At 38.8% G+C, this 18940-nt stretch overlaps 1 long non-coding RNA gene across 1 annotated transcript; it reads right to left on the bottom strand.

The window, feature by feature from the left end:
- Nucleotides 1–225: 225 nt before the first annotated feature.
- Nucleotides 226–9741, bottom strand: LOC147653455 (uncharacterized). Its single transcript, XR_015286176.1, has 3 exons — nucleotides 9544–9741; nucleotides 4399–4514; nucleotides 226–2662 (listed from the first exon to the last, which is right to left on the bottom strand). It is a non-coding gene; the product is annotated as an uncharacterized LOC147653455 (long non-coding RNA).
- Nucleotides 9742–18940: the final 9199 nt, after the last annotated feature.

The raw sequence follows: 18940 nt of genomic DNA, 5'->3' as shown, positions 1-18940 counted from the left end.
TTAGTGCAATTAAAAAGCAGAAAGTAAAAAAGTATTTAAAGTAAAGAGAAAATACTGCAAAAATGTATTTTACTTAGGATAGGAGTATAAGTTCTGGGGGAGGGGGAAGTTTCAAGCTAAAGGAAAAAGGATAGCAACCCCTGGTTGATGGACAATCCTGACAGTCATTGCTGAGACAAACCATACATCTGTTTAATGGGAGGGAGGCACCATACAAAAGCAGTAGATTAGTTCACAGTTATGCATACTTTATTTACTACAGGTCACAGATCACACGGTGTGCAGGAACATGTCCTTGAAAGGGCAAATAAATTCAGTGTTTTCTGATTTTACTCTGGCATAGCAAACTGGAGTTTATTAGCTGGAGTAAGAGATTTTTAGTGCATTTGTACTTCCTTAGGGAGAAATCTGAATTCCATTTTAACTGTTTCAGGGTGATCAATAGAGGAGGTAGAAATGAAGGCTTTCAATGTCTCTCTGGTTTTGATATATTGGGAAGTTAAAAAAAATATCTAAATCATACCGGAGTTTTATTTTTTCACATAAAATATTAATCACTTGAGGATGATAATTAGAACTTAAAATTCACTAGAAGTCAGAAACATCAGTTCACTGATAATATAAAAAAATTCACCAATGTATTTAGAATTGTGAACAAATAAAAGTAAGCTTTAGAGTATAATTTCAAACATACATTGGAAAATCAATGAAAAGTTTTGCTGTTCTTCCCTGCTGTGAGATCAAGGCAAGGACAGTATTCAAATAATGATTAAAACCCTTTCCAGACCACTAGTTTTTCAGGTGATGAACTCTCTTCATACACCTAGGAATGTAAAACTAGAAAATTCCACTAAATTCCACTATGAAGGCACTGAAAAGTATTCACTCTGAAACCTCAAATCTGAATGACCTTTGAGAAAATATAGGCCACCCACTGAATTCAGGAAATTACAGTCATTAAACCATTATGTTTATTAACTTTCATTTGATTTTTGTTCATCCTGGGTGTGCTGCTTTTGGTCAGGGTAACTTGGGGACATACCATATTTGGGTCCAGAAGAGGAAACACTGGTGTATATTGCACACTAAATAGAAGCAGTACAGGAGAATTACATTAATTAATCTGTTGCAAGTCTAGAATACTGACCATCTGAGATACATTGAAAGCTAATGCACAGGAAGAGATGGAGTAGACTAAATCATATATACCTGGCATATCCTGCAATTTCTACAGGGGAAATACAGGGGAAAGCACATGGGGTGACTCTTGGGGCTCCTGCACACGGCCAGGAGTTGGACTAGATGATCCTGGTGGGTCCCTTCCAGCTCTGATATTCCAGATATGCTTCCCAGGCAGCATATTCTCTGCTTCTATGATTTCATTGCCTGTATTAACAACATAAGCGACAAATTCACATATTTATCTTTGAAGCGGATATCAGGTCATGCTCAATGTCCCTTGGCAGGATGTATTCTGTGGAAGCACATTGTTTTTTTCTGATTGAAAGATGACTTGTTGTAAGGACTTTTATTTCATGTATGTGGTCTGGACTTAACTGACACTGCAGTGAAAATTTTCTTCAGCAATTACTTTGTTTCCTCTCTGTGAAATGAGGATTTCTTACTTCTGTTAACCTGAACTATTAAGAACAGAAAACAAGATTTTTCCCTCAAGCATACAAAAAACCACTAGACCAGGACTCAGCTGCAGTCCATGTCAGCACATGCATAGAAACAATGGTTTTGTTTATTATCTGCTGGCTCCTCTCACTAGATTTTCCTGAAGACGCGGGATAATACACCATAGTATGTACCTAGACTCTTTCAGATGATCTGCTTATGAGGTGAAACAGGAGGAAAAAAAAAGTCATTGACTTGTTAACACTGTTTCCACCTTTAATTTTGACCCACGATCCTATGCTCAGAGTACAGTGTGGCTGGGCCCCCAGAACTCTACCACAGTGCCTTTTAAACACGTGATTGATCTCAATCACCTTTTATGTGAAAGCTCAGGACAGCAGCAAATACATAGCACATACTTAAGTTATATTTCATCCCTGTTCTTTTTTCTTCCCAGAATGTTTGTTCATTGCTGGCCAAAGCCCCAAAAGGCTCAAGAAAGGCAGACATAATTTTTGAAGGTTTTCTAGATGCTTATTCCTGTTAGGGAGCAATTCTCATTGCTGAAATTTAGCTTATTATACCAAGCATCAAACAGTACAAGTGAAATGGATATAAAAAGAAATAACATTAAGTACATATTATATTTGCTAATATGCATAGGCACTCAAAATAGGCTAAGAACAATTAATCTAGGGTTTTAATATCCTGTGGTGAAGATTCTGTCTCGGTTCAAAACTATACTGAATCCAATACAGAGTTCCTGTATAACAGTATAACTGAGAGAATAATCTGACCTGCTTTGTCTGATTTTTGGGACAGTGTTTATAGCCTTGAAGTCCTCAGAACACAAATACACTCAGATTTAGATAAAAGAGCACCACCTTAATCTATTCATCAATCAAGATTGTTTAACATATCCTTCTGTCATTTTTTTTAATTATTCTTTTTCTTGGCATTGTCAGATGTTTTCAAGATGTCTGTGAAGTTAGGAAATTCACTCTGTATGGTTGTCAGCCTTCTCCAGCTACTGGATCATCTGCTGTGGAAGAAAAAAAAATGACATATAAAAGCTGTTTGAAGAATTTTCAAAATAGAGAGATGCACAGTATATCTGAATCATATATTTTAGGTTGTTTGTGGGATTGGTGCCAGGCTGTGTTTATGTATATTTAAATTTCAAGTGAGAAGAGAAAATATACATTTATCTTCATATCAGTTTCCTCATTAATCAGAATGTCATCTGGTTTAGAGTTCAATAGAAGAGAGTAAAAGGATTGTTTTAGTATTGTTTTTTGTTTTCATCATACAGAATCATTCCATAGAATGGAACATAGAACAATGAAAAGAAAGAAGGAAAATAGGAAAGATGTGCGTAATCACATCTCTTTTTCCTTTTCTTTTATTTTTGTTTTCTGTTGGGGATATGGGAAGGGAAGGTTGCTTCTCCTTTTCACAGAAGAGAAAGTGACATTATGGAAAATAAGGAAGCAAAACCCTGCTGTACCCATAGTAGCCTCCTGATTCAAGAGGCAGGAAGCTGTGACTCTGCCTGTCCCTTAGCAGTCTTTGTTTCTCTTGATCACCTGATTTACCCACAGGAATGAGTAAGCTTTTGTTAGATACTACCAGTGATTCACATGATTAAACGTTTTTTTTTCACTTCCACAACACAAAACATAATCCTCCAACTAATTAATCTTGTTTACCTATTTGGCAAATAAATCTGGGTGAAGGTGCAAATGTGAAATAGCTCTCAGATTTCTAATATTTAGTGTCTATTTCATAGCAACTAAGTAGTTCCCCTGAGACAAATAGATAATAGGCTTGTTTAAAGTATTGTCCCTAAGTTTTTACTCACTATAACCCTGGTTTCAACAATAGTTATCCTTTTCTTTAGGAATATGTCATTTTGGTGGGTAGGGTGCAATATATGTTATATAAAATGACAAATACTAGCAGTATATGAACCTTTAGGTAAGATTTAGCCCTCAAATGAAGATACTAAAATATAGTTATACAGGCATTTAAAATGTTTCTAAACTGGACTTGTAAATAATTGAGATTTGTTTACTACTGTCTATGAAAAATCAAGACTGACAAACCAAATTTAGGCATCCAGGTGCCATCCCTCCTGTCTGGATTCCTAAATGCAGCTTTCCTTTGTGGTTTGAGTTCTGTGCTTAGGGTGGGATTCAGCTACCAGAGCATGAATGTATGGTGTCTTAGTTCACTGATGGGACAAAGCTGAGAGGAGTGGCTGATTGCCCAGAGTGCTGTGCAGGCCTTCAGAAGGGCCCTGGCAGTTTGGAGAGATGAACAGAGAAAAACCTTCCTAAACCCAAGAAAGGCAAATGCAGGCTCCTGCACCTGGAGGGGAATAACCCCCCACACCAGCACAGGCTGGGGCTGACCTGCTGGCAAGCAGCCATGTGAAGGCCCTGGTGGTCCTGGTGGACACCATGAGGCCCATGAGCCAGCAGTGAGTCCTGGGGGCCAAGAAGGCCAATGGTTGCATTGCAGCCAAGGCTGGCTGCACTGTGGAGAGGCAGGCTGAGGGAGGGGACCCTGCCCCTCTTGTCAGCTTTAGTGAGGCTGCACCTGCAGTGCTGGGTCCAGCTCTGAGCTCCTCAGCACAAGAGAGACATGGAGCTCCTGGGGGGGGTTGCAGAGGAGGACAGCAAAGATGATTAAGGGACTAGAGAATCTGTTTTATGAAGAAAGACTGAGGAAGCTGGGCCTGTCCAGCCTTGAAAAGAGACTGAGAGGTGACCTTACCAGTGTCTGTCAGCATCTGCAGGGAAGTATTCAGAGGATGGACCAGGCTCTGCTCAGAGCTGCCAGGCAGTAGAGCAGGAGGCAACGGGCAGAAACTGAAGCACAGAAAGTTCCACCTAAACAGAAGGAAGAACTTATTTACTGTGTGGGTGACCAAGCAATGGAACAAGTTGCCCAGGGAAGTTGTGATGTCTCTCTCACTGGAGACATTCAAGAACTGTCTGAATACAACTCTGTGCCTTGTGCCCTGGGATGATCCTGATGCTTGAGCAGGGAGGTTGGACCAGATGACCCAGAGTGATCTCTTCCAACTTAATCCATTCTGTGATTTTATGACTCTGTAATTCTGTGTTGCTACTCTTGCATCAGGCTGTCCTTTTTAGAAGATTGTCTGTCATTATTCCTCTGTCACATCCAGCCCTCACTGACTATCTAAACACTGAAGTCTCAGACAATATGCATATGACAGAATTTTGAGGCAACTGAATTAAGCCTTTCACAGACTGGAGTTAGTAACACTTATGCAAAATTTTGAATTTATCAAGACAAAAATTAGTTTGTGCATGCTGGTATAAAAGGATTCCAGTTTAAAAAGCAATTCTAGTAGTTTTGCTCCATATTATAGCAACAGCTTACAAAGATGAAGTTGGGACTATCTCCAGACTATGGGGTTAGACAAAACTGCTTAGGGTGATAGTTTGCCAGCCTTGTGTAACCAACCCATCTGTGGCCTGATCAAAATCTCCACTGAGGTTTTGGGTTTGTTCAGCCCCTGTCTACCTCACCCAGACATGTTTTTGCTAACTTGGGACAGCTGAAACACAGAAATCACAATAATCTGTTTTGATTTGTATTTAAATTTTTCATAGCTCTGTTTATCATTTTATCACTGCTTTTCAGACATATTATATGCTACTGTTCAAAATCCCTGGTTTGTTTTGTTTTGCTTTGCTTTGTTTTGTTCTTTCCCCAGACATTTATCTGCTATTTTCTTAGAATATAGTGTTCAATCTCCCACAGGCATTTAGTTTTTATGACACTATGAGCAAAACATAACCGTATAGAATCCAGTATACAATAATTCAGCTGAAAATAGCTGTCATAGACTGCAGATATGGCTAACTAGAGCAGTGTCCATCTGCTGGCCCTCATTCGTTTTCTGATGGTCACCAGAGGCCAGCTCAACAATGCCCCCATTGATCCCTTTCTATCCATTAAACTTTCACTACTAAAAGAACAAAACTCTAAACATACACACAAAAGAGAGAAGGAAGAATGTCCTCATTGTGGTTCAACCGGAATTCACAAATACAGAAAAGATCCTCCCTACTGCTGTTTCCTCCTGCAACTCGACTTCCGAAATAGCACTATCTTTTTGAACAAGACACAAAAACAAAAATGCAAAAAAATACCACCAGAAAGCATGTGACTTCCAGAATTGCCTGTAGCTTTCCTGGCACTGGGTTGAGAAATATTTCTTCATCTCGTGTTGCATAATCATCCTTGACGCATTGTTTGTTCCAGCTCAGTGCTGTTTTCATCAGATAGGAGCCACAAATCTAATGGAATATGAGGAGTGTCCCCCGATGGTGTATGCGGGATTTTTGTGGCTTCTTTGGTTTTTTTTTAAGTTTCATAATTATGAAAAGTATTTAAAAATATGTGCTGGAGCAAATAATTTTGAAACCATAATTCTTGTTAGCTAATGTTCACAGTTAAAGACATTTCCTGTCTTTTTCCAGTAAGCACACTTATTACAGCACACTAAGATCTCATATGAATGAATGAATGAATGAATGAATGAATGAAAGAACTAGTAAAGGAAAGAAGGAATGTTTATTTGACATAACAGGCTCCTAGGATAAATTTGATTTAATTAAATAAAACTACACCAGGTAATAATTTATCCTGTAGAGAGACACACTCTAAGGGATTGACTCCTAATCCCATGAAGTTAAGTTTTTCACTGGTGTCAGTGGGTCTGGATCAAGTTCCAGAAGGATTAAATAGCTGCTTATTAATTATTAATTATTTTTTATTCACAAAGTAAATAATTTTATGCAGGTAAACCACTTCACTGGATGATCATTCCTTGAACCTTGTATCTGTCATTGCTCTCTTTTCTGTTCTCTGTGAAAGTATCTCTGTCCAACATTCAGCATTTATTCTTACTTCAAACCCAGACTGCAGTCATAATTGCTCCAAATTTAATATAGAAATCTTCCTCTTACACTCACTCAAGGAGCCTTGTGATAGCCTTCACATTCTTTTATTTAATATTCTAATGATTGATTTCTTCATTTTCCTTGCCACTGTATCAAAAACTCTACTTAATATTGCAGAGCATAAATTTTGTTCCTTCCATGGAAAGACTTATGCTGGACACTATTACATATCGAGCATAGCAGCTGATCACAGTGCCCCAAGAGAACATGAAAAGCTGAGTTGCACCTGACTCATAGCCTGATCACTGGTTTTCCTCTTGTTTCAGTGTGGAGGGAAGTAAATTGGCTCAATTTACAAATTATCACAGATTGTTCCCTCAAGTTCAAACATTACGGATGTATTTAGTGAAGCTTATGGGATGTATATTTTGGCCCTGACACTTGATATTTTCACAAATAATCCTGAATGATAGAAAAAAAAGATTAAGTTTCAAAGGATTGAAAACATTTTTGAAGACAGGACCAGAATTCAAAATAGTGTTAATTATTTGAAGAAATGACATGGAAAAAAAAAATGTCATCCCTATCAGAACAAGAACAAAGTCGCAGCACTGTAAAATAATCTAGATAAGACAGGAAGTGGTAAATAAGTGTAACTCTAGGAAAGGTGTTAAAAGCTGTGGTGAGTTACTTTAAAGTCTGTGTGTCCAGACCACAAATTTCACGTGTTTTTACAACCAAATGCAATGGTTTTACATTTCAGCAAGGGAGCTTAATTTAAGACATCAAGAAGAGGTTCCTAACAATGAAATAGTGAAACACTGAAATCAGTTGTGTGGGATGATCATGAAATCTCCTTTGAAGGTTTTTCAGTATAAATTAAGTAAGATGTCGGGAGTCCCATAGACAGAACTGATCCTTTCTTGGGCAGGGAGACTGATTGAGTGATTTTCTGAAGTGTTTTCTGGCGTGATTACATCAGTGCTGTCTAGTATCATTCTGGCGTTGTTTGACCTGTTGAATCTAAGGCTTCATCTTCTTCTTGTCCAGTCATGCTGCATAAATCATGTGTGAGACAGGTAACAGAATTATTTAAAACAGGATATTCAGACCTCCAAATTCTGAAGGAGAGAACATAAATGAGAAAGAAGTTTAAATGACATGGGACACTGTTTGACAATTTGAGATGGAACCTTGCCTTATTGCTTTGGGAAACCTAATGCCATATCAAGGAAAACTGATAAAACCTTGAAAAGTGCAAGTCCTCTTTTAAAAAAATAGATTGGAGACAAAGGTAGACAAGTAAGCAAGAATTTTGATCTACATCACAGGTGCTAATATGTGGGAATTGAAGACCAAACAATACTTGAAAAATACCATGAAGTTATGAAAGTGTTTTACTATGTACCAGAATCATGAAGACCCAAGTTTAAGTAGGTCAGTGCCTCTTTTTTTGTTCCTTGAAATACTTTATTTCTATTCAAGATGGTATGGCCACCTTAAATAAAAAAACACCTACACTTTTCCTATTTATTATAACTATTTTATTTATGCAACAAAATATCTGAAAGAAAAAGCTGCTGGTTCATGGGCAGTTCCAATGGCTGTACTCAGATTAGGAGAATACTTCTGTAAAATAAGTAAGAAAAAGAAAAAGAAAAAGAAAAAGAAAAAGAAAAAGAAAAAGAAAAAGAAAAAGAAAAAGAAAAAGAAAAAGAAAAAGAAAAGGAAAAAAACTCTCTAGGTTTTACTAGAGAGTGACTTTTCTGAACTTCTCTTTCTCTTGCATAATCACATTGGCAACTGCCAAAGATTCAAGTAAACTGAAGAGAGTGATGATTGTATAGGGAATTATATTGCAACTGTTTTAATCATAAGAAATTCTGATTGAGTCATCCCAGGTTTCTTTTATTGTTTTCCAGGATTAAGGTACCAAAACCAATGGCCTGGAGAGGGTCCTCAGGTTTACACCATCATGCAGCCCAGCTGTCCATCAGGGACTACTGCCCTGTTTTCAGACACTTCACCTAGGAGCTAATTTCAAGCTCTAGGTTCTCAAAAGATCTGTGTTTGCTGCCCAGCAATGACTGAAGTCCCTGGGCCTCAAAGTTTGCCTAGATGGTCCTGCAGTGGTCCTGGGGAGATGCTGATGATGACTCCAAGGAATTTGCTCAGGACCCAGCAGTTTTATGGACCATTAATGTAACCCAGTCAGAAGTCTCTACAAATCTGAACTGTTTCCAGTGTCCAAGATGGATTGTTTAGTGTTGGCTCAGGCAACTGTGCACAATACTGCTTTATTTCTACCACCAGCAAGGAGTCACTCCCCTTTTCTAAGAGGAGGAGAGCACATGTGTGTTCTCTAAACTGTGCATTATCTAGAACAATGCAAAGGGAAACAATAAAAACACTTTTGACATTATTATTTTCTAAGCAGGCATCCAAAATTATGATTAATTACAGGCTGATTCTGATTTAAGCACACTGGACACCTAAGCAATATGTCCTTAGGGCAGAAATTCATTTCCAAACCTTACTGAAATCACATTACAAGGTAATTTTTACATAAAAAAGTGAATTAAAGAAATGTAAATAAATAAATATAGTGTATACCAGAGCGAGAGTGGAGCAAAGGTGTTGGTTGGATTTTAAGCTGGGCTCCGACTATTTAGTCATTTTGATTAATTTAGATGCTAAAACATTGATTATGACTGTTAACCGAACTTCTCCAATTTGCAATCTTTGTTCTGGTCTTAGCAAGTACACAGTCACAGTAAGGCCGTATCAGTGTTGTCCCTCCACCCATGGGGTGCACTTAATAGTATCAAACATGTAAATTAGAATAGTTGTATACCATGAGGTTCGGTTTCTATAGGCCTTTATGTTCACTTTTACTGTACAAGTACAGAACTGCACAGCACAGAGACACAGAGCAGAGGTTACAAAGAAAAATGAATAACCAGAGGTTAACTGTTCTTACTTCCAAACTTTGTCTGCTCTGAGCACAAAGACTAGGTTTCTTGCACTGAGAGCAGGTGTCTGTCATGCTGTCCTTCACTCCTTTGAGACAGAGGTCCATATGAAGTCTGAGGCAACAATTCTCCTGGTCAACAGATCCCCTTTCCCTCTGGGAAGAGTCATGTGCAGCCTTCAAGCAGAGTCAGAAAATCAAGCCAGCTCTCTGATATTAGAACATACTGAAGGGGAGGCCTGAGATGTGGGCCAATCTTATTTGCTCAGCTGACAACATGATAGTAGTTGCTGTTAAAAGGAGCCATTGGATGATATAAAAAGGTTCCCTACATTCCCTGCCAAATCCTCCTATCAGGCTTCCATGAGTTCATATCAGGTCACTATGAGATTCTTTTCATCTCATAACACTGAACTCATTAATTTCCATGACTGATCTGAAACAGTAGCATGTATGGAAAAAACCCTAAATTTAGATGTATGACTAATCTGCTTTTGTTTTCCCTTTCCTGGATCCTCTTTCACATACAAAGTGGAATTTCAGCTTTGCTATAAAACATCATTTTGCTTGTTATATTTCCAGAACATTGGCCTTATATCTGGTGTTCTTTGTTCATATTGACACTAATTGATAGTAGCAGGGCTGTGACACTGCAGTAAGTTTTCCCACAGTACAGGCAAAAGCACTGCAGGTTAGGCTGCCAGCCAAGGCAGTTAATGCTTCTCTTTGCATTCTTTTTAGCTCCCCAGAGAAGAACCAGTTTACAGACACCTGGCACTTAAAGGTCCAGGACACTATTGCCACTGCTATTGCTCTTAAAATACTTACCTAGAAATGCACAATCATATTTCAGAAGCAGTAACTTATTAAGTAAAAAGGATTTGAAAGTCTTCAGCTACACAATTTGTGATTAAAGCTTTAAGCTAATTTATTTTAAACTATATTAGACCATTTTAAAAAATAACAGCAAATGTACTGCTTGACCTAGGACTGATTAACATAACAATGAGGTAAGCGGAGAATATTTTTCTGTGTGCAGATATTAACTTCATGCAATATCAGCTGAATGTACAACAAACTTATTTTTCTGCCTTTTACTGTCCCCACCTGTGCTGCAGTTCCAAGACAAAGGGGAATGAGAGTAAATGGCTACCTGGACGATACAGCTGTTAATGAACTTGATGTGCCCCATTTCACATAACTGAGCTTGTTTATTAGCCACTGCCCTAGTATCTGCGTATGCAGATTTGTGTGAGTGTCCTCAGAGTAACTCTAGTAGAAAAAGAGTCTCAAAGCATAAGCATTATCATGTGATGCTTTCATATTTTTGTTTTCCCAGACCTTAGATCAAAATGTGAGCATATAAAATTTGACCTACTTCTTTTCTGCCTGACCTAAAACAGCTTTTACATGCACAAAACAGACCATTTTCTCCCAGACAATCAAATTTTGGATAAGTTCCCAAACACAAATAAAGACATTCCTTTGAGTATAATATAAATATTGACATAACAGAATTAATCAGAGGAAAAGGGGATCCATATTCAAAGGTCAGTTTTCTAATAATCCTGAACCACACCACTTCCAGAAAGGATGAAGTGTTTATTAAATAGAGCAGAGAACTGAAAAATCAGTTCCAGATTCTATACCAGATCAGTGAGGAAAGTAATCTTCCTCTTTCCTGACTTTTAGACCTAAAGTTATCCTGTTTCAGCACCAACATGCAAGAACCAGGCCAAGCCAGAAAAACATATAATAAAAGACATGGAAATGATCAGAGATAAAAATGAGGGCAAAATTAAAAATAATTTAAAAAATCATTCACCTTGTCACCCTAGAAGACTTTTGTTTTCTGTAAATATCTGTGTTTGACTTCTAAACTTTGTGTTTGACTTTTAAAATGTTCTTTCTGCATATGTACAGAGTGCACAAGCCAGAGCAGCTTGGTCTCTAATGCTGGGATATAGCTAGCAGTTATCATTTTGTTAACATTTTCAAGGAGGGTGGAGGAGTGCCAGCCTAGTGAGTGGGCTTCAAACATACTCATATTAAGACCCTCAGAAAATGCATCCTTAAGCAGTATCACTTTGAAAGAGTGGGTGTTGGGACAGCCCCCTCCAACACATGCACATGCTCATACATATGTACATGGGGACAGACTCTCTATTTATCTTTCCTAAAAGTCTGCCAAGTGATTGGAGATCTGTCAGCAGATGTAAGGCAAATTCTTTCCTCAGGCAGGCAGGGAGCTAGTTGTGCAGTTCTGCATTCTACCCAGGGTTGTTCACTGTAAGATATGTGAGCCCAGAGGGAAGGACAGGCACCCCAGGCACCCTTTCTCCAGGGCAGATGCTTAAATCTGACCGGCCTTGCACTCTTCATCCTTACAGTATCCTGCACTCCCACTTCACAGTTGGAGACTGTCCTCCCTCTGCTTTTGTTCATGACTGAGATTGTCCTGAGAGAAAGGAAATGTAGGAAGACCTAGAATACTAATCTGAGCTCATAATGTCACACAGGACATACTCATGCATGACACTGCTAGTCACCCTCACTGCTTGCCTATTAGCATAGCCTGGCTCAACTTTTGTGCAGATTAGACCACATCTGACCACATCATTCGTCTCATGCTATATATAGGCATTGCTCTGATGGCTTGGACCACAATTTCCCCATTTATTCAGGCAGTTTTAGTGAGAAATAAGTGAACTTCATAAGAAAAGAGTCCATAAAGGGCTTTAGTAATACCACTGTTGGACAAAAAGTGATGAAGAGTCAAGTGGTCTGTTACATGGACATGACAAGTCTGTACAAGCAGAGAGAGATAGCAGTCCCATGCCTTGCTTTGCTTTGTGGCCTAGACCTGGTCGATGTCTTCCAGTCGTGACTAAGTGCTCCCACCCTGAAACTGTCCCTTGCAAAAAGCACTGTGTCCATCTATAAAGGTATACATTTTCTTAAGAGCAATTCTTGCTCAGTTCTTTGAAACAGCCCTCATGCCCACTGTCTAGAAAGGGTGTTATAGGAAGAGACAGTCATGACTTCCTGTATCTCTGAATGAAGAGCTTTGTTTCAAGAGAGGAATCAGCTTTCTCTATTTGATAGCTGTAAGCAAATTCTACTTTCGAGTGAACGTCATTCTGAGGTGCCTACCCTGACTTCTGCATTCATTCCAGAGCTCCGGTGCCCTTAACTGGGTCTGGGTCACCTTCTTGACCCAACTCCTAAAATACTAGCTGCCTTAGCATTCAAGGTCAGTGCAATCCTGTCTTTCACTGGACCTAAACTTGCAGAGAACACTATGAAGCAGTCACTAGGAACAGCAGGAAAAAACATTAGGACAGTAATGGAGCTTTACGCTGGCTTTAGTTTCACCTGTCTTCATTCTGCTCTGTGCATTGCTGACATCCAGCAACCCTACGAAAAGAGTGTGCAGATGGCACACTATCTTTGGGGCACAAAGATAATGAGGGAGTTCCCCTCACCTGCAAGCCAAAACCCCAGGGCAACATGTGTGTTGGTGGCAAGAGGCAACGTGTGTTGGTGAAGTTTACCTCTTCTAACTGGAGTTTCCCCTTCAGCAGAGAAATCCACCACATCACAATAAATGCATTTTTCCAGCTCCTGTGAGTCATCAGACTGATTCCCTTTTTTGTCTCTTATAGTGAGGATTAATTGTCATCTGAAAATATAACTTTATTTTATCTGGGGCTTTTGCTTGGCTCTATTTTTATCTGTCTTTTCCCTATCTCCTTCACTGACCTACCTCTTTTGCAAAAATATTCTTCCTTCTGATGTTTGTTACTGATCTACTTACACCATTCTAGTGTTTGGGAAATATTTCAGGTGGTTGGGTAAATACATCACAGAGTTCCCAGGAGGCATGTGTCTGTTAGGTATATATGATCCTGCCTCCTCTTGGTATCTTAGTACTGGATTATGGCAGTTCCATGAGGGAAAGTTGTCCCTCCACCGTTTGCAGGTCTGCTCATCCATGAAAAAAAGACACACTCTGGAGATACAAGAGTGAGGGGGAGGCTCTACATGCTGCTTATTCAAGGACAGAGCCGAGACTGAAAACTAGCGAATTTATCCAGGGTATTCAGTCTTCATCTACCTGATCCACATGAAAGTCTGTGGGAGAGCCTTTTTATTTTAAGGAAATGAGGGATACAGTCAGATTTGGAATCTGACCTTTTTTTTACCATGTGTGTTGATAAGCAGGTGGACAGAAACTCTTCTGTCTTCATGGTCATCTGCACTTTCTGGAAAACTTCTCGAATACTTGGATCTCCTGCAAAATTTATAAACTTCAGCAAAAGACTCAAAGAAGAAAGGACTAAATTCACCAACACCTTAGGGCTGTTTGAAGTACAACGGTCTTTCCTGAACACAGAGTCATCCATCACTTCTCAGGAAAGCTGGTTGGAAAGCCATACACATATGTGCACACATTATAATTAAATATCACATTTGGATCTCCTATGAAAGACAAGACCATCCTTCAAATTTTTTGGACATACTGGGGCTTTTGGTATGTTTAATAATTTTTGAGACTGAGCTTTGTTCCAAACCAGATGCTAATGAGAGGGTTTGGGGACATCACATTTTACTGAGCTACTGTAAAGAAGGCACAATGCTAAAAAAGAGAAATGACCAAAAGATCTTTGCTACTGCAAAAAAAAATTTATTAATCTTTTTTTTTTTTTTAATTTGACAGGAAACATTGTCATGGCAAAATGAAAACTGAGGACTCTGACAAGAAAATGGGATAAACCCTGAAAATTCAGGAATAGAATAAATTTTACATATTTGTCTTAAAGATATTTTAATTTTCAGGAAGATTCCATTCTGAATCCTATGCAGAAAAGCAGTTATAAGTGGCTAATACCCAGGGGCACAAATTTTTTTAACTTAAAGAATTTTAAGTACTTGGCATAATGTTTTTCAGACTTTTGAACTCTAAAGTAGATCAACATTATTTAGAAGTATTTGTCAGCATTTATTAAACAATTTTGCCTTAAAAAGTATTCATTTCCTTTTAAATCTGGAATGCATAGTTCCAATGTTTTTTGTGAGATACATTTTATTTTTCTGTTTGGAAATGTTCATTTGAAGACTGAAGCATCAAACAAGAAGATTAATAAAGAGGAAATATAAAATTTTAATTGACCTGATGCCACGCTCATAGTGCTATTATCAGTTATGCTTTAAGGAGAGGTTCTGCAGAGTAATGCACTAAGCTTCAATTGGGACCCCTTTCCCAGTCAGTCCTGCTCCAAAGGGCTGCAGCACAGGAAAGCAAGAAAGGGGGATTTCTTTTAATCATGATTATTTTGACCTAGGATTACTTTTCATCCATTTCTGAAATCAAGATGAAAACAATTATGTATCTAGCAATTTGTTTGCTATCAAGAATGGCAAGTGTATTTGATTATGTTTTCTTCCATCAATACTCAGATTCAAAGAAATAGAAAAGGAAAAAAAAGATTAAATTATGAATCAGAAGAGTAAGTTTTGTTGACACCAATAGATCCGAAAAATAAGTTTCCTCTTTGCAGCTGTAAACTTCAAGAAAGAGTTGTAAATGCATCAATGTACCATTTATCTTGTGTCTGAAATGAAAATTAGGCTTAATAGGAAAAACAAACCTACCATCTTTGGCTTAGGAAGTAAAAAGCAATCCATTATACCATAATGTTATTTGTTTGAGGATTATGAAGCAGTATAATTCTCTAACAAGATCATGCTGTGCCCTGTTGATGTGGAGAACATTGCTAATTCCATTTCGTCTGGTCTCCCACACAACATAACTTGTGGCGAAGTATTGTGTGGTTGGTTTTGTTTTTTTCTTCCTGGAGAAGTCAGAAGTTGGTGTGACTTTAACCCCTTCAAGACAATAAAAGACAAAAAATAGTGTGATGAACCTATGCCACCTTCTTAAGATTATAGACTGGTGTCAATAATACATATCAGCCACAGAAAACTTGTGATCTCATTAAATAGATTTCCATTCTGTCAGGAACTGAGGTCAAAGAAAGCAAGAAATTCATCCTTACTATCAAAATGCAACAGGAAAAAGGAGTCAGTTGACCCAGGTACAGTCATTACATGTCCCACCTCTGGAAAATATTACAGTTTCTAGCACAAACATCTTTGCCCTCCTGTAGTGTCAACAAGAACCATTATCTACCATAAGCTGTGGGCTATTTCTTGAATATGGGTAATGATAATGCTGGAGGAGAATTCATATAAGCTGTGCTGGCAGGAGGGCACTAAAATGTGTGTAGAAGTTCTAATGGCATGCATAATGCGAGCAGCTGTATGTCAACATGCTGTTTCATAATGTTTCTTCTGCTTATGCTTCTGTCAGGTTTTTGTACAACTGGACTTCTCAGACAGATTTCTGTTGCTACATTTATGTACCAAAGGCATCTTTGTGGGGTATTTAAGTCTAAATCCCGAAATTATAGGTAAATATTGTATGCACAAATGCATATCTAATATGCAAAACTGATAAGCACATAACACTTCAGTCCTAAAATGGCATGAAGTTAGGTAAGAAGTTGAGAGGCAGAAGTCCCAGAAAAATAGTTTAAAGTGGAAGAGCTTCTTATACCCTTGGAAAAGTCAAGCAAATGCCACAGAAGTTTAATCTATGGTCATGAAGACAGACGCAGAAACTCCTATTAAAGAGCTGCTGTCCATTCCAGAGTCAGGTGGCAAATACCCTTCTGTGGTTCTTTTGACATCAGATTACACATTCTGAAAGTCTTAAAGATAGGTCCTGCTCCAGTACAGCTGCTGACTCAGACTGCAGGGAGATAGGGTTTCTGTTTACAGAATCAGCGTGGAGCTGATGGGACGACCCAGTGACATGTTGGAGTTCATCTGGGGGAGTAGGGCTTGAAGTGACATTGCATGTGCTACACTGCCAGGCTGCAGCTCTTATAAATAGAAGTGCTGTGAAGCAGATGGTTCACTTCCACCACAGACACCATTTTGATAGGCACAACTGAGAAGTAGATCCTGATGATATGCACATATATGCATATATACACACTCTGTGCTTATGTGAGTGTTAGCTCACAAGTGTACCTTGAATACAGGCTATGATACAGCACTTATGCCTTCGTGGCTTCCTGAGTTTTTGTTGAGGTTTTTTTGGGGTTTTTTTGGGGTTTTTTTTAAAGACAGAACATGCCTTTATCGATAGTTTTATATTTCAGCAATACACATCTTGCAAAATTTCTGCTCTTGCCCTGCTCACTTACTTACATGTTAGCCACTTGTGAAAATTGCTTTTCTCATCACCTCAGCTCAGAGGAGCAGACCATGAGCTTTGCTCAAAGAAAATTCAGGGATTTTTGGGTGGAAGTGCATAGGCACAAAACTGTTGGGAATAAAGGTGGAGATGTGTTTGGTAGGGGATATCTAGGAGGTCCTAGGAATTGTAGGCTTCCCCTGTCCTCCATCATAAATTCAAGCTGGGGAAGGCTTTATACTTTTTTCTTGAGGTGCCATACTCCTTTTCCTCACCTCAGCTACCCTTGTCAGTCCCTTCCCATAGTACCTTATGGGAGCAGATGCCAGGAGTTTGCTGGGAAGGCAGGATGGGGAAGGAGCACTAGGGAAATGTTTGAGAGCTGTTGGCTTGTGACAGATCATGAACAAAACAGGTGACTGTCTGGATCTCCCAGTCCAGGCCTGCTTGGTCCTCCTAAAGCAGCAACAAATGACACAAAGCATTAATGTAAAGTATGTTGATAAAAAGTTGAACTATAAGAATTTCATTTCCTTAGCTGGTTTTGCCTTCCAGTTCAGTGCAGGGATAATAGAAAAATCACCTCATACTCGAAATCTGGTTAAAGAAGCAAATTCTCTGCACGTTGCCTCAGCCACATATATTTACTCCTTGGACCAAAAATGGAGAAAAGGTAATTAATTAATAATAAATTTTAAAATTGAAACTGGTCTCCTTAAAATCAGTTGAAGCTAAAAACTAAAATTGATATTAAAAAGACACAATTTAGGAACTATTTCACAAAATGAAATTTTGAAAATGCTTCAATATGGATCTTATGACCTAAGCATGAATCAAAACCATTTTGCTTAATGCTTTTGTGGGGTTTTATACCTTTTATATTTGAAGTAACAATCATGAAAAAGATGAAAAAGGACTAAAAGAGACAGAGAATATAATATTTTTTCTGTTTTTTTTTTTTTTTTATTTCAAGATTGAATTTCATCATCATTTACATACTTTAACAAAAACCTGTTACCTCTCTTTAAAAAGGTTTTTCTAATGAAATCCAAATTTCTAAATTTGGAAAGCAAAGGCCATGTCTAGCCCCTAAACCTACAAGGAGATGAACAAATTCCTGCCTGGAAGCTGTATGTTTGGTTTTGTGTGAGATTGCACCACTTCACCAGAGCCCAGTCAGTATGTCAAATCAGTTCTTTTGATCAACTTCATTTCATATCAAGTGGTCCTAACAGCTTGTCTTTTCATTTCCTTGAGGTGCTCTCTCTCTGCTAACATATTTACTTGTACTGTGCCCCCTGAAGTATCAGGCTACCTGTCAAGCAAGGAGCATCCTGAGATTTCTGCAGAATAGTTTGTGTATGCTAACCCTGAATAACTCATGTTTGTGAAAACCAAGTTAAAATACACAAGAAGAAGGCAGCTCACCTGCAAAAGTGAGCAAAAAGGGAGAGAAAACAGTAGTAACACAAAGTCTGCTGATCAGTGATGAGTTGACAGGAGAGTTTAGCTCCTTCTCATGGTGAAACCCATTCCCACGTGGCAGTGGCCATGTTTCTGTACGGAGACACCCCACCCTTGCACCTGGAGCCCATCTGGCCTCGTGCAGGGCAGCAGCAGCCACTGCCACAGCAGCCACTGGGAGCTGCACAAGGACACAGGGGCACAGCAGAGGCGCTTCAGAAGCTCAACGTCCTTTGAAGAAGTGGTGGGAATGAAGAGGGAGGACAAACAGGTGCAGATATACATCTGCTCCAGGAAAGTATGTGGAGACTGCCAGGATAGCAGCCACATTCCACAGCCACCGTGGTGCATTTTGGAATGCTCTGTGAGAGTACTCACGGAGACTTGTGCACATGAACCGGCAGAGTCACACAAGCACACTTGTCATGATAACTCAACAGAGCTTTGGGAGGCCAACATACACCTTTGACTCTTGATCTTTAGTTACAAACTTCCTCCATTTGTACTGTGTTTGTTCACTAGCTAGATACCTTATGTTCTGTTTCAGTTCAGAAGAACTAAAACTATACCTTGGGGTACTTATCTCAAACTCCATTCATAAAACACTTTAGAGAACTCCCTCACAGCTATCATTAAATTCCTTTCCTGCACACACAGGCAGCAGGTATAAAATTCAGA

Source organism: Cyanistes caeruleus, chromosome 4 (assembly GCF_971803275.1).
Source record: "Cyanistes caeruleus chromosome 4, bCyaCae1.hap1.1, whole genome shotgun sequence".
Taxonomy (NCBI): Eukaryota; Metazoa; Chordata; class Aves; order Passeriformes; family Paridae; genus Cyanistes; species Cyanistes caeruleus.
The sequence above is the reverse complement of the archived record's forward strand: the minus strand, read 5'-3'. Positions and strand labels throughout refer to the sequence as shown.